At 38.0% G+C, this 13471-nt stretch overlaps 1 protein-coding gene and 1 pseudogene across 2 annotated transcripts in view; one reads left to right on the top strand and one right to left on the bottom strand.

The window, feature by feature from the left end:
* Window positions 1-13471, top strand: part of EXOC6B (exocyst complex component 6B) — a 614171-nt gene that overhangs the window by 35527 nt on the left and 565173 nt on the right. The gene's annotated exons all lie outside the window — the stretch shown is intronic.
* LOC150006206 (importin subunit alpha-1 pseudogene) lies at window positions 10344-12125 on the bottom strand (annotated as a pseudogene). The gene is made up of 2 exons (XR_016511735.1): window positions 12035-12125; window positions 10344-12004 (listed from the first exon to the last, which is right to left on the bottom strand). The product of XR_016511735.1 is annotated as an importin subunit alpha-1 pseudogene (transcript).

Below are 13471 nucleotides of genomic sequence, written 5' to 3'. Positions count from 1 at the left end.
TTTATAGCCAAGGAGACTGATGGTCAAGTAAGTTAAGTAATTTGCCCAAATTCACAAACTGGTAGTAAATAGAGAAGGGGTATTTTTGAATTAAAAAAAAACAAAACAACTATGTTATTTTCAGTTCACTGTGCTAACAGTATGTTGTGTCCATTTGAGTTAGGGATTTTAGGTGAAAAATGGTGCTTTTAACAGTTTTTTATAGTTGGATAAATTATTTAAGTCTCACATGATTGGCAAACTGGGTGGGGACTTGTCAATACTGTTTCTTAGAAGATAGTTGAAAAAGGTCTGTCTTAGTTCCTTTGGGTTTTTAGGGAGCTTGATAGTGCTAAGTACAGAACTTATAGTCATGTTTTGTGTTTATGTTCATCCTATGAAGGAACAGTGGAAAATTACAAAGTAAACCAGCCTAAATACAGCTGAATTCTACCACATCAGCGTTCTCAGAAGAGATAGTGCCAGACTTGGCACCGCACCCAGAATCAGCCAGGCACAGCCCACAAAAGAGGCTAAGTCAGGAATTCAATGGAGAGGTTGTGACTCATACCAGGATCCTGTAGAAAAAAAGCTGAGGGGAAGATCTAAGGAGTGAACTCAAGCAAAGAATGGGATCATAACTTGCTCAGCCAGCACTATATGGGAGATTCTTGTTATTACTGAAGGACCTATGCTTTTAAGGATGTCTAATTCCAGAATGTTGGTAATTGAAAGGTTGCTACTAGGTACTTTGCTTGGCTCACATACAGGAAAATGACTAGCTTTCACATTCAATTTATAACCTACATTTGTATTAGATATTTTAAATAATAACAGCAGTTAACATTTATTGAGTATTTACTTTGGGCTAGGCCCCATTCTTTACAGTTTTGCACATATTAACTTATTTATTAATATAGCAATCCTGTGAGGTAGATGAGGAAACAAGCTCAGAGAGGCTGAATAATGCAGAGATCACAGCTCGGCAAAGGAACTGGAATTGGAACTTAGGGAGTCTGTGTCTAGTGTCTTTGCCTTTGACTACTATGCTATATTAGAAAAACACTGTAAGGTAGGTATCATCTCATCCTTTCATAAATTATTTTTTGAAGTCATGCTTGAATGGGAAAAATATGAGTATCAACTATTAAAAAATCTTTTAGTCATTTCTCTTATTTAGCTTAGATAGCTTGATGGGTCTTTGAGTCTTTCTAATTTGTAGTGTGGTCTCAGAAATCTCTTTCTGATCTTAACTAGAACCTTTCTGATGTTTGTGTTATAATTAAAACTAAATTATAATCTTCAATTTTTTTTAAAGCCACTTCTATGGAAAATAAAATAAAAGAAAATCCTGGAGACTGAGGCTTTTTAAAGATCTTCTGAGAATTACTTTCTAGTAATATGTGACACATTAAAGGTTGTTGGGTAGTTGTTCTGACTTAGAGTCTTTGTGAGATTTCTTTGTGATCAGATTGCTTCTCTAGTCTCTACAGATCATAAGCCATAAAACTTAGCATTTAAATAAAAACTCAGTGTTGATGTCATCCCCACTTCTCCCCGTCAATGGCTGAATTCAGATCTTTGTGTTTTACTTGGAAACAGTTTCCTTTCTAGTGTCTCTATTTTATTATATTCAGTTTTTTGAGCAAAGATAATACTTGAGTTCTACTATGTCTAAGATGCTGTCCTCAGCACTGAGCGTATCAGCAGTAAACAAGGCAGTTATGTGCTTGCCGTAGCTGAGTGTAGAGTCTACTGGTCAGTCCATTTTCCATACCATAGCCAAAACCTTTTCTAAAATCCAGATCACAACTTTACTGCTTCCTTTTTTGCCTACTGTATGCTCTTCATAGTTAAGTTGTGGCACACCTAACCAGTGCAAATGACTTCTTCAGTGAAGTCATCATTGTACCCTCCTTAGAAGCTGAAACAATTATTTTTTATCCTGGGTTCCATTTCTATGGCACTTTATAAATTTTTTATCAGAGTATTCATTATGTTGTATTTTAGCTGTTTGTTTCAGTTTGCTCTGATACTTTGATTTCTTGAAAACAGGGATAATATTCATTATTGTTTTTCCTTAGAGTTGAATGTAGTGTCTGGAATGTAAGTGCTGCATGCATGTTTCAATTATGGCATAGTCTTAGTACTTACTGTCATTGCATGTATGTTTGTCTTGTTTCTCCAACTACTGGGTTATAGATTGATTTATAATTTCTTTGTATTTCTCCTGACATCCAGGCTGGTGCAGAGGACATAATATATCCTTAAATATATATTTTCTGCTTACTATTCTTTCAGCACCTTCTGCATGCTAATAGAAAACCATTTATTGGTCCCTTGTTTTACAGAATGTCTTATTTTATTTTTAAAAATATTTTAATTTATCTTTAGAGATAGGGGAAGGAAGGGAGAAGGAGAGGGAGAAAAACATCAATGGGCGAGAGTAATATCAATCGGTTGCCTCTCGCACTCCCCCAACCAGGGACCTGGTCCACAACCCAGACACGTGCGCTGATCAGGACCTTTTGGTTTGTGGGAGGGCGCCCAACACACTGAACCACACCAGTCAGGGCTTACTTTATTAACCCCCCCCCAAATATTTTATTTAAAGTGTTCTTATTTAATTTTATTCCTGTCCTGAACAGGTGTCTATCACATTGATACTGTGATAGATAAGATGGATCTTTCTCCTTTTTGGCTGCTACAGTATTTAATGATAAATTTGTGTCTCACCTTCAAAAAAGATGTATTGTTTCTTAATATGCACCTTGTGCATGTATCATCTTCACTTATGGTCTTAGGTTGCTGCCCTTTGTACTGCCTGCGCTCCAATTTTTAATTTTATTTAAAATTATATGGTTTGTATCTTTATATGCTACTTTAAACCCTTAAACAAACAAGCAAACAAACAAACAAAACAGAGAAACCGACAATACTTTATTTTATCCTACAAGTACTTATTGAACTCCTCTTAAGCCTTAGTACAAAGTCCTATGGAATATACAAAGGTTAATAAGACAGAATATATGTCCTAAAATGATTGACTTTATTAATGTAGAAAACACTTGATATAATAAAGGTTAGACAAGAGGGAGATGATGAGGAGCATAGTCTTTGGAAACTCAGAGAATTTCTGGAGAAGGTGACATTTGAACTGAATTTTGAGAGATGGCTAAGATTTGCATTTGTAGAGAAATGAGAGTTGGGCGTCCAGTAACAGGAAAACAGTGATCAAGAGAATATACTTGTGTTCATTAGGGTTATTCACCCAATATTTCTCTTTTTTCCTCCCAGGCACGTGTTATGTCCTTGCCCGTTGGAAGTTAGGTGTGGCCATGTGAGTTGCTTTGAGCTGAAGTGACATGAGTCACTTCCAAATAGAAGTTTTGAGTCCTTGTATTCACTATGCTTCCTCTTACTCTGCTACAGTGACCAGCAGTACTCTGGTTGGCATGTGGGCCGAGTACAGTCTGCTGCCTGTGTTTGTATTGCCAGTACACAAAGTTTTATTGAAACATCACCATACTCATTTATTGTCTGCCGCTCCTTTTGCACCACAGCAGCACAGTTGAATAGTTGTGACGGAGACCATGTGTCCCACAAAGCTGAAAATATTAGTCTTCGGCCATTTATAGAAAAATCTTGCTGGCAACTGCTCTCTTTCTCTCTGTTGGCTCTTTCTTAGGGTGAGGATATTGTAGAGCAGAGCCTCCTTCTGACCCAGAATAGACATGCACCATCAGCAAGAAGTAAATCTTTGTTGTTTTAAGCCAGTGATATTTTGGGGTTGTTTGTTATAGTAGCAAAATCTTAACCCATCCTAATAGGCTGTTTATAGAATTAAAAAATTCAATGTGCTCGAAGAGGAGGAAACCTTATGGAGAGCAATACTGTGAAGGAAGGATGGATGAGAATGTTAGGGTAATAAAATTATATAGGAAGCACTAGGCTGTTAAGCTCAGACATTTATATTTTATTTAGCATCCTAAATATGGGCTCAGGGCTTGGGATTTTTTTCAAGGGATGGGAGAATATTATGTCAGTAGCCATACTATTAATGATAAGAAGATTAATCTGCCAATAGTTATACAAGGCCTGGGAGCAGTAATTGAGTCAGGAACTTGATCTCTGTAAAACAAAGCAAAAAAGCTCCCCAAACCTGACTGACAGTGATTTAAATGGACTATTTTAAAATATTTACCAAATAGTAATGACTTAGCTCCTTGTCCTGTTTAATGCTTATTAGCAGCCTCAGATGTTTTGTAATTTGAGCTGTTACTCGGGTGAGGAAACACTGTAAAGGAGTGGCGAGGGCCGGATTTTACTTCCTTCGCATTTGATTTCCTTTTTTTTTTTTTTTTTTTGTAGTTAAAGCAAACATCAAATACTGTCATCAACTCAGTGAAATTTAGTATTTTAAAGTGAAAACCGGTCACTTTAGAGTTAAGTGTTATTTGGTCTCCTGTTACTTAATCTGCTATATATCTGCTGAAGGACACTTGTCAGCTCATCAAATTATGTGAATGCAAATAAGTATATAGCAGCTCCTCAAGGTTAAGATGTTTTTAAAAAAGATTTTATTTAGAGAGAAAATAAGGGAGGGAGAAAGGGAGAGAAACATTAATGTGTGAGAGAAACATTGATTGGTTGCCTCTTGTATGTCTCCAACATGTGCCCTGACTCTGGGAATCAAACCAGCAACCTTTTGCTTTGCAGGCCGGCGCTCAATCAACTGAGCCACACCAGCCAGGGTAAGGTTAAGATATGTATATATAAAAAACTGAATTTACTTGTGTGACATTGGTTAATAAAATTATATATATTTCAGGTGTACAATTCTGTATATTGTATACGGCATCTGTATATTGTATTGTGTGTTCACCATCCAAAATCAAGTCTCTTTCCATCACCATTTATCCCACTTTACCCTCTTCTACTTACCCCTACCCCCCTTTCCCTCTGGTAATCACCACACTGTGTCTGTGTCTACAAATTTTTTTTTTTCTTAATCCTTCATCTTTTTTTACCCAGCCCCCAACCCCCTCCCCTCTGACAGCTGTCAGTTTGTTCCCTGTATCTATGAGTCTGTTTCTATTTTGCTTGTCAGTTTATTTTGTTCGTTACATTCCAATATAAGTGAAATCATATGTTATTTGTCTTTCTCTGGCTGACTTATTTCACTTTAGCATAATTCTCTTCAGGTCCATCTATGCTTTTGCGAATGGTAAGATTTTTTCTTTTTTACAGCCAAATTGTATTCTGTTATGTAAATGTACCACAGGTTATTTTATCCACTCATCTAATTATGGGCACTTGGGCTGCTTCCAAATCTTGACTATTGGAAATAACGCTGCAATGAATATAGGGATGCATATATTCTTTGAATATATGCTCCTACTTATTTGTATCTTCTTCAGTTTTTTTCTTCGGTGTCTCAGAATTTTAAAAGTACAGGTCTTTTACATTCTTGGTTAAATTTATCCCTAAGTTTTTTATTTATTTTTTGTAAATGTGATTTTTTTTTTAGTTTTCCTTTCTGATAGTTCATTATTGGTGTATAGAAGTGCAACTGATTTCTTGATATTTATTCTGTATCCTTCTATTTTACTGAATTCATTTATCAGTTCTAGTAGTTTTCTTTTTTAGAATCTTTAAGGTTCTCTATATATGGTACCATGTCTGCAAATAATGACAGCGCTACTTCTTCCTTTCCAAGGTTGATGCCTTTTATTTCTTCTTCTTGTCTGATCGCTGGCTAGGACTTCCAGTACTATGTTGAATAAGAGTGGTAACAGTGGACATCTCTGTGTTATTCCTGATCTTAAGGGAAACACTTAGTTTTTGCCTATTGAGTATGATGTTGGCTGTGGGTTTGTCATATATGACCTTTATTATGTTTAGGTATGATCGCTCTATTCCCATTTTGCTAAGAGTTTTTATTGTAAATGGGTGCTGGATTTTATCAAATGCTTTTTCTGTATGTATTGATATGTTCATGTGGTTTTTATCCTTCATTTTATTTCTGTGGTGTATCATGATTGATTTGTGGATATTGTACCAACCTTACATGCCTGGAATAAATCCCAGTATGATCTTGGTTTGCTAATATTTTGTTGAGGGTTTTAGCATCTTTGTTCATCAGGGAATCAAACCAGTGACCTTTTCCTTTGTGTGATGATGCTCAACCAACTGAGCCATGGCATGCAGGTCAGGGCAATTAAAGAAAAAATCCTCACTTGACATTTTTTCATTGCTGAGAGAGGAGGGAGGGAGGGAGGGAGAGAGAGAGAGAGAGAGAGAGAGAGAGAGAGAGAGAGAGAGAGAGAGAGAGAGAGAGAGAGAGAGAGAGAGACTGAGACATTGATGTGAGAGAGAAACATCAATTGCTTGCCTTCTTGTATGTGTCCCTCCTGACTGGGAATTGAACCTGCAACCTGGGAATGTGCCCTGACCAGGAATTGAACCCACAGCCCTTTGATCTATGGGATGATGCTCCAACTAACTGAGCCACACTATCCAGGGCAATTATATTGTTTATTCGAGATTTTTTTTCTTTAGGTAGGCCTTTTAATTTCTTATTTGATTTCATTGTTAACCCATTCATTGTGTAGTAACATGTTATTTAGCCTTTATGTATTTGTGTGATTTTCTGATTTTTTTCTTGTTATTGATTTCTGTTTTCACACCATTATGGTCAGAGAAGATGCTTGATGTGATTTTAGTCTTATTAAGTTTTTTGAGACTTGTTTTTGTATCCTAACAGATGGTTGGTCTATCCTCTAAAGTGTTCCATGTGCACTTGAAAAGAATGTATATTCTGCTGCTTTGGGGTGAAATGCTCTGAATATGGCAATTAAATCCATCTGATCTAGTGTGTCATTAAACACCACTATTTCCTGGTTGATTTTCTGCCTGGAAGATCTACCCATTGATATCAATGGGGTGTTAAAATCCCCTACTATGGCTGTATTACTGTTGATCTCCTTTTTTGTCCATCAAGGTTTGCTTCACATATTTAGGTGCTCCTATGTTGAGTGCGTAAATGTTTACGAGGGTTATATCCTCTTGTTGGATTGCTCCCTTTATCATTATGTAGTGTCCTTCTTTGTCTCTTACTATAGCCTTTGTTTTAAAGTCTATTTTGTCAGATATAAGTATTGCTACCCCAGCTTTTTTTTTTCCATTTCTATGTTTTTGAAATACCTTTTTCTATCCCTTTACTTTTAGTCTGTTTCCTTCATTCTGAGGTGGTTCTCTTGTAGACTGCATATATAAGGGTCTTGTTTTCTTATCCCTTCAGCTACCCTATGTTTTTTGATGGGAGCGTTCAAGCCATTTACCTTGTAAGTGATAGTTGAGAGGGACATATTTATTGCCATTTTACCATTTTATTTTTTAAACTACGTTCCTCTGTTTTTTTCCCTTCTTCTTTAAGAAATCTCTTTAACATTTCTTGTAATACTGGTTTGGTGGTAATGAAGTCCTTTAGTTTTCTCTTGTCTGAGAAGCTCTTTATTTCTCCTTTAATTTTAAATGATAGCCTTGCTGGGTAAAGTGGTCAGCCTTGCTGGGTAAAGTGATCTTGGTCGTAGGTCCTTGCTTTTCATCACTTTGAATATTTCATGCCAGTCCTTTCTGGCCTGAAATGTTTCTGTTGAGAAATCAGCTGACAGTGTTAGGGAGCTCTCTTTTAGGTAACTAACTTTCTCTTGCTGCTTTTAAGATTCTCTTTGTCTTTAACCTTTGCCATTTTAATTATCATGTGACTTGGTGTGGATCTCTTTGGGTTTATCTTCTTCGGGACTCCCTCAGCTTCTTGGACTTGTGTGTTGTTTTCCTTCACCAGTCTAAGGAGTTTTCAGTCATTATTTCTTCAAATAGGTTCTTGATCCCTTGCTCTCTTTCTTCTTCTGGTACCCCTATGATGCAGATGTTGGTATGCTTCATGATATTCCAAATGTCCCTTAAACTCTCCTTAGTTTTTAAAATTATTTTTCCTTTTTGCTGCTTTGATTTGGTATGTTCTGCTACCTTGTCTTAGAAATCACTGATTTGATCCTCTGCTTCATCCAACTACTATTTATTCTTTCTAGTGTATTCTTCACTTCAGATACTGTATTTTTCATATCTGACTGATTCTTTTAATGGTTTCTCATTCCTTTTTCATACTGTTTGTTGTAGTTCTCACTAAGTTCTTTGAGCATTCTTATAACTTTTCTTTTGAACTCTATCTGGTAAATTGCTTGTCTGCATTTCATTTAACCTCTTTACTGGGGATTTTTCCTTTTCTTTCATTTGGGACATGTTTCTTTATCTCCCCACTTTGGCTGCCTCTTTCTGTTTGTTTTTATGTATTAGGTAGTTCTGCAATGACTCCTCCAGTTTTGATAGAGTGGTCTTATGTAGAGATGACCCAGTGGCACAGCCTCCTTGATCACCTGAGCTCGGTACTCCAGGAATGTCCCATGTTTGGGTTATGTGGGCCCTTCTGTTGTAACTGAGTCTTGATTGCTATCGGCCTGTTCTTGCGTCGTGTTGATCCTTAGGATGGCTGACTGAGGATCAACCCTGACCACAGTGTATGAGCTGCTATGCAGGTGCTGAGCACACAGAGCTGGATTCACCTCAGGAGGGTTTGGTGCCTGCTGGGATCTTTCTTTGGATATGCCTCTTGTGAAGCTAACTGTATCCTGTTCTAATGTTGGCTGAAGCTGGCCCCTGGGTGTGTTGGTTCTGAGCCTCTTAGGAGGGACTCTGGTGCTGGCCAATGTCAGATCCTGCCTGGGCAACCTGTTTGGAACTATAAAGCAATTCATAGTTTGTGGCTGTCTTTACCAGGCCTAGGTATTACAGAGCAAGAATCAAGCTGTACACCAAGGCTGGCGTTTACCAGCACTGGTACTTGGGGAAGGTCAGCAAAAGTCCCAGGGAACCTCGATATCTGCCTCTGGCTGCCTCCAGCTTCTGGCTGCCACTTAGGCTCAGTCACTGATAGCCTCTGGCATTACTCAGGTTGCATGAGGTAGGTTCTCAGTGAGTCTCTAGGTAGGAGTGAGTGGTGTTCACCAGATCTATACAGGTTCAAACTTGGTGCCAGTGCTGGGTCTGAGGCCACTCAGCAAATGTCCCAAGGTATGCCAGTTGTAGTTGCCATCCGCTGAGTGCTCACACACCTTTATGGTGGGGGTCTTGAAGTCGTCAGGGTCGGGGCAGCAGAGTTCATTAGGTCCAAACAGAACAAGATTTGTTTGCCTGAAGGAAGGGCTCTGCACTGATCTAGCATGCAAGGGAAAAATTTCCCCTGCCCCAGAGCCACACAACTCAGTCTGTCCCCAAGATATAACATTTTAGGAGACCAAATCCTTCAGGTTATCTAAAGCAGTTTCATCCTATGTAGGTATTCTGAAGATACATAGAAGGAAAAAAAAAAAAAAAAAAGAACAATAACAACCAAAAATGCTGTAGAAAATCTCTGTACAATCAGGTTATTTTTTAAAGTGATGGATGAACTTGTTCTTCTAATCCTGTTTTGCTCTAGTGAAAGAAAGGATTTTTTTTTTTTACTTGTTTTGATTCTCTTAGCATAGGAGTATTTGGAAATTTGGGAAACTCAGTGTATTGCAGGCATGCTTCCCCCTTTCCTCCGTGTAGGCATGCTTTTGTTGTTTATGGAGCTATTAATTATTTAAGTTCCCTTGGAGTTCATATTTTCATAATACAACATGTCACACATATGCCATATTTTAAAATGAAGTAAACAGGATAGAAATATTTTTTGCCACTTTCCTGATTATGAAATAATACATGTTTATATTGCTTGAGATGCTTGTTGCAAGTGACAAACTCCATGTGAATTAGTTTAAGGAAAACAATTTATTAGCTTACCATGAGCAAACATCTGAAGACCTAAAGTCAAGCTGATGTTAGATGAGACTGTAACATGGAACTCATGTTGACCTGTTGGCAGAGTGTTTTTAACAGATGTTTTCTGTGCAGTTTGAAAAATATACACATGTACAGAAATATGCATAAAACGTCTTGTGTATATAAAACATTTTTTACATAATTTTGTGTATATTATGCATAAGAACAGTAATTTATAATATGTACATTTCTATTATATATAGTGTATATACTTTTTCTTTTTTTTTTTAAAGGTGGAACTTAATCTTTATTTACAGGATATTGTAAGATGTGAAATTCCACATAGAAATAAGAAATTCATTGAGAGGAGAGGTTTCATACAGTATGTACAGTTTGGAACTGTTCAAGTATAGTTTCATTGTAAAAAGTGCTACAATAACAAGCCACATTTAAAAAGAGTTCTCAGAGAAATAGTGAGACAAACTTATACCACTGTATACAACAAACGACACTTTATGACTCGGCTGTACAATCTATAAGTTAAACGTCCCAGGAGTGCCATCCTGAACTTGGAATGTATAGCCATCAGAGGTAGTTTCTGGCACAACATTTTGATCTTCCTCTTCCTCTACAGAGAAATACTTCTCAATCAAGCTCAATGAAGCTTTGTATACAGATTCATTTTCATGGTTTTGTGGAGCTTCAATTTTGTCCAAACTTCCACATTCTTCAATCATTATACTAAGTTTCTCAGTTTCACCTAGTTTCTCAGCAGCCTGGAAGATATTTGAAATGGCATCCAGAATAACCAAAATAATTTTGTTATCTTTCACAGTTAAGAGGTTCACCAATGGTGTTATTATGCCACAATGAACAAGGTAAACAATCTGTTCAACTGTTCCACCACTTGTATAGTTGGTCACAGCCCAAACAGCTTCCTTCTGTGTCTTAAAGTCTGCCTTAGAGAGAACGACGACGAGGAACGGGACCAGTCCATGACTCACCACTTGCTGTATTTGGTCCTGGCGGCCAGCCATGATGTTCGACATCGTCCACGCAGCTTCCTTCTGAATATTGGTCTTAGAGTTCATGAGCAGGTTGGGGAGGACAGCCAGCGCTCCTGCGTCTGTCACAACCTGAGTCTGTTCATCTGTCCCAGTGACAATATTTCCTATGGCCCTTAGTGCAGGCGTCACAATTGGCAGTTCAGTAGCTCCCAGGAGCTTCACGAGTTGGGGCACAACTCCTGTTTTCACAACCATTTCAATCCGTTCATTTGGACCGTCAGTAAGGTAGGAAATGGTAGGAAATGGCCCAGCAGCTATCTGCTAATACTTCTGGGTCATCATGATGCAGGAGACGCACTAACGTAGGAAGAATCTGCTCAACAGCATCTAACGGGGGTGCAGGATTCTTGTTGCGACAAAGGTTTGAAAGTGTCCAGGTAAGATTACGTAAGTAACCACATGTGAGAGAGGACATATCAGGAATGGCGAGGAGAGCCAACAGTGGTCCAATGGCACCATACTTGATAACCAAGTCTCGGAAAACTGAACCATCACCTGCGATGTTCCCTAGAGCACATATGGCTTGTTCACTGATGTGAGTGTGGGGAGATGCCAGCAGAGAAATGAATGCCGGGATAGCACCCCCATCTACTACAGCCTTCGTCTGTTCCGATGTCCCAGAAGCAATGTTAGTGAGGGCCCAGGCAGATTCAAACTGAATGGGACTACAATCAGTTCTGCCCAAGAAGGACACAAATTTTGGAATCAAACCAGCCCGGATTATGTTGTCTATGGGTGGCTGTTTTTCCCTAGAAAGCAGTTTCCTTGCAGCCTGAGTAGCTTGGAGCTGGCTTTCCAAATTGTTGCTGTGTATGCCTTTGACAATGTCCTCAACTGACCAATTTATAGTGCCTTGGTTGTTGCGGTTTTCCTGCAGCAGAGAAGTAGCATCATCAGGAAACGAGCTTACGCTTCTCCTCTTCAGCATCTGTTCATCCTTCTTAGCTTTTCGCAGCTCCACGTTCACTTCTATTCGGCGATGCCTCATTTCTGTACTGTCTTTCCCCTTGTTCTTAAATCTGTTAAGGTGGGCAGCTGGTGAATTAGCATTCTCGTTGGTGGACATGCTTATGAGACAAAGGGAGAGAGCTCTCTGGTCCGATCGGGGCCTGAGTTCGTACCTACACAGCCTGCTTAGGCTTTTCACAGGAGGCGGCGCAGGGCGGACAGGCTGCAGTTCAGTTGCTCTGAAAACGCCCAACACTGATGAGCACGAAGACCGTGTGTGATACAGTGTATATACTTTTTCAAATGGAGAAACAGACGAGTGTGGGATTCTGTGTCAGTCTTAATCATGGCCCTGTGTCTGTGTCTCACTTTCTTTGCATGTAAAATGAAGGTATCATGGGATGATATTGAGATTAAGCAAGATAATACATGAAAGTATGTAGGACAATTCTTTTTAAGTTATAAACATGGAATAAATGTTATTGTAAATACTGTAATGTTTACATTATACTATTTATGTATATATTCACTGTATATATTTATATTGTGTTAATACATGAATCTGACTTGGGTCGGTGGGTGGGGTGAATATGGCAACCTGTGAATTTGTAATTTTCCAGGCAGACATGTGGGTAACCTGGATAATCCCAATTGTGATTGGTGTTTGAGGTAGGGACAGTCTTGTGGGACTGAGCCCTTAACTTGTAGGGTCTGATATTAAGTCCGGTAGTTAGTTTCAGAATTGAGTTGACTTGTAGGACAGACTCTTGTTGTCAGAGTATCAGAGAATTGGTGTTGGTAAAGGTGCCAAGTATTTGGTGTCAAGAAGAGAAAGAACCTTTTGTTGGCTATTATGGATAAAGCTGCTACGAACATTCATATACAGATTTTTGTGTTTTTGGTCAACATAATTGGTCATTTCTTTGACATAAATGCCCAGGAGTACAGTTGTTGGATTGTATGGTTAAGTGTATATTTAATTGTCAAACTATTTTTCTGAGTGGCTGTACTGTACTAAACTCTCTCCAACAATATATGAAAGATCCAGTTTCTCTGCTGCCTTGCCAGCATTTGATGTTGTTACTATTACTTTTTTTTTTATTTTAGCCATGTTGTAATATTGTGTATTATGATTATATTTTAAATCCTGTATTCTACAGAGTGACTGACTTATTGTTGACACTACTTATGTGGGATTTACTTTTCCTGCCTGTTTATATTTTGGCAGGTGTAACCTGTTGTCTTCCTAAAATTCACCAATACTTCTAATCTCTTCTAATGAGACTGGTTGGTGATATTAATGAATGTAATTTTTTTGACATTGTAAAATGTTATATGTCAGCATTTGGAAGACCCGCCTAACCCAGTGAACTAGTATTTTTCAAATGCAATAGATTTTGCCGAAAACTTCTGGAATTTTGAGGTTGTATCAAAAATTTATATATTTATATATAAATAATTATCTGAAAAGGCTTTACAGACACTACTTTTTTCAACTACATATGTGTTACATATGTGTTAGGCTAGATTTTCTTCATATACTATAAGCAAAATCATATATTACAGTAGATTGAAAGCAGAAACAGTTACAGAATCCAGATGTGTCCGGT

This window comes from Furipterus horrens, unplaced genomic scaffold (assembly GCF_987537825.1).
Source record: "Furipterus horrens unplaced genomic scaffold, mFurHor1.1.pri manual_scaffold_6, whole genome shotgun sequence".
In the NCBI taxonomy this organism is placed as follows: domain Eukaryota; kingdom Metazoa; phylum Chordata; class Mammalia; order Chiroptera; family Furipteridae; genus Furipterus; species Furipterus horrens.
The sequence above is the reverse complement of the archived record's forward strand: the minus strand, read 5'-3'. Positions and strand labels throughout refer to the sequence as shown.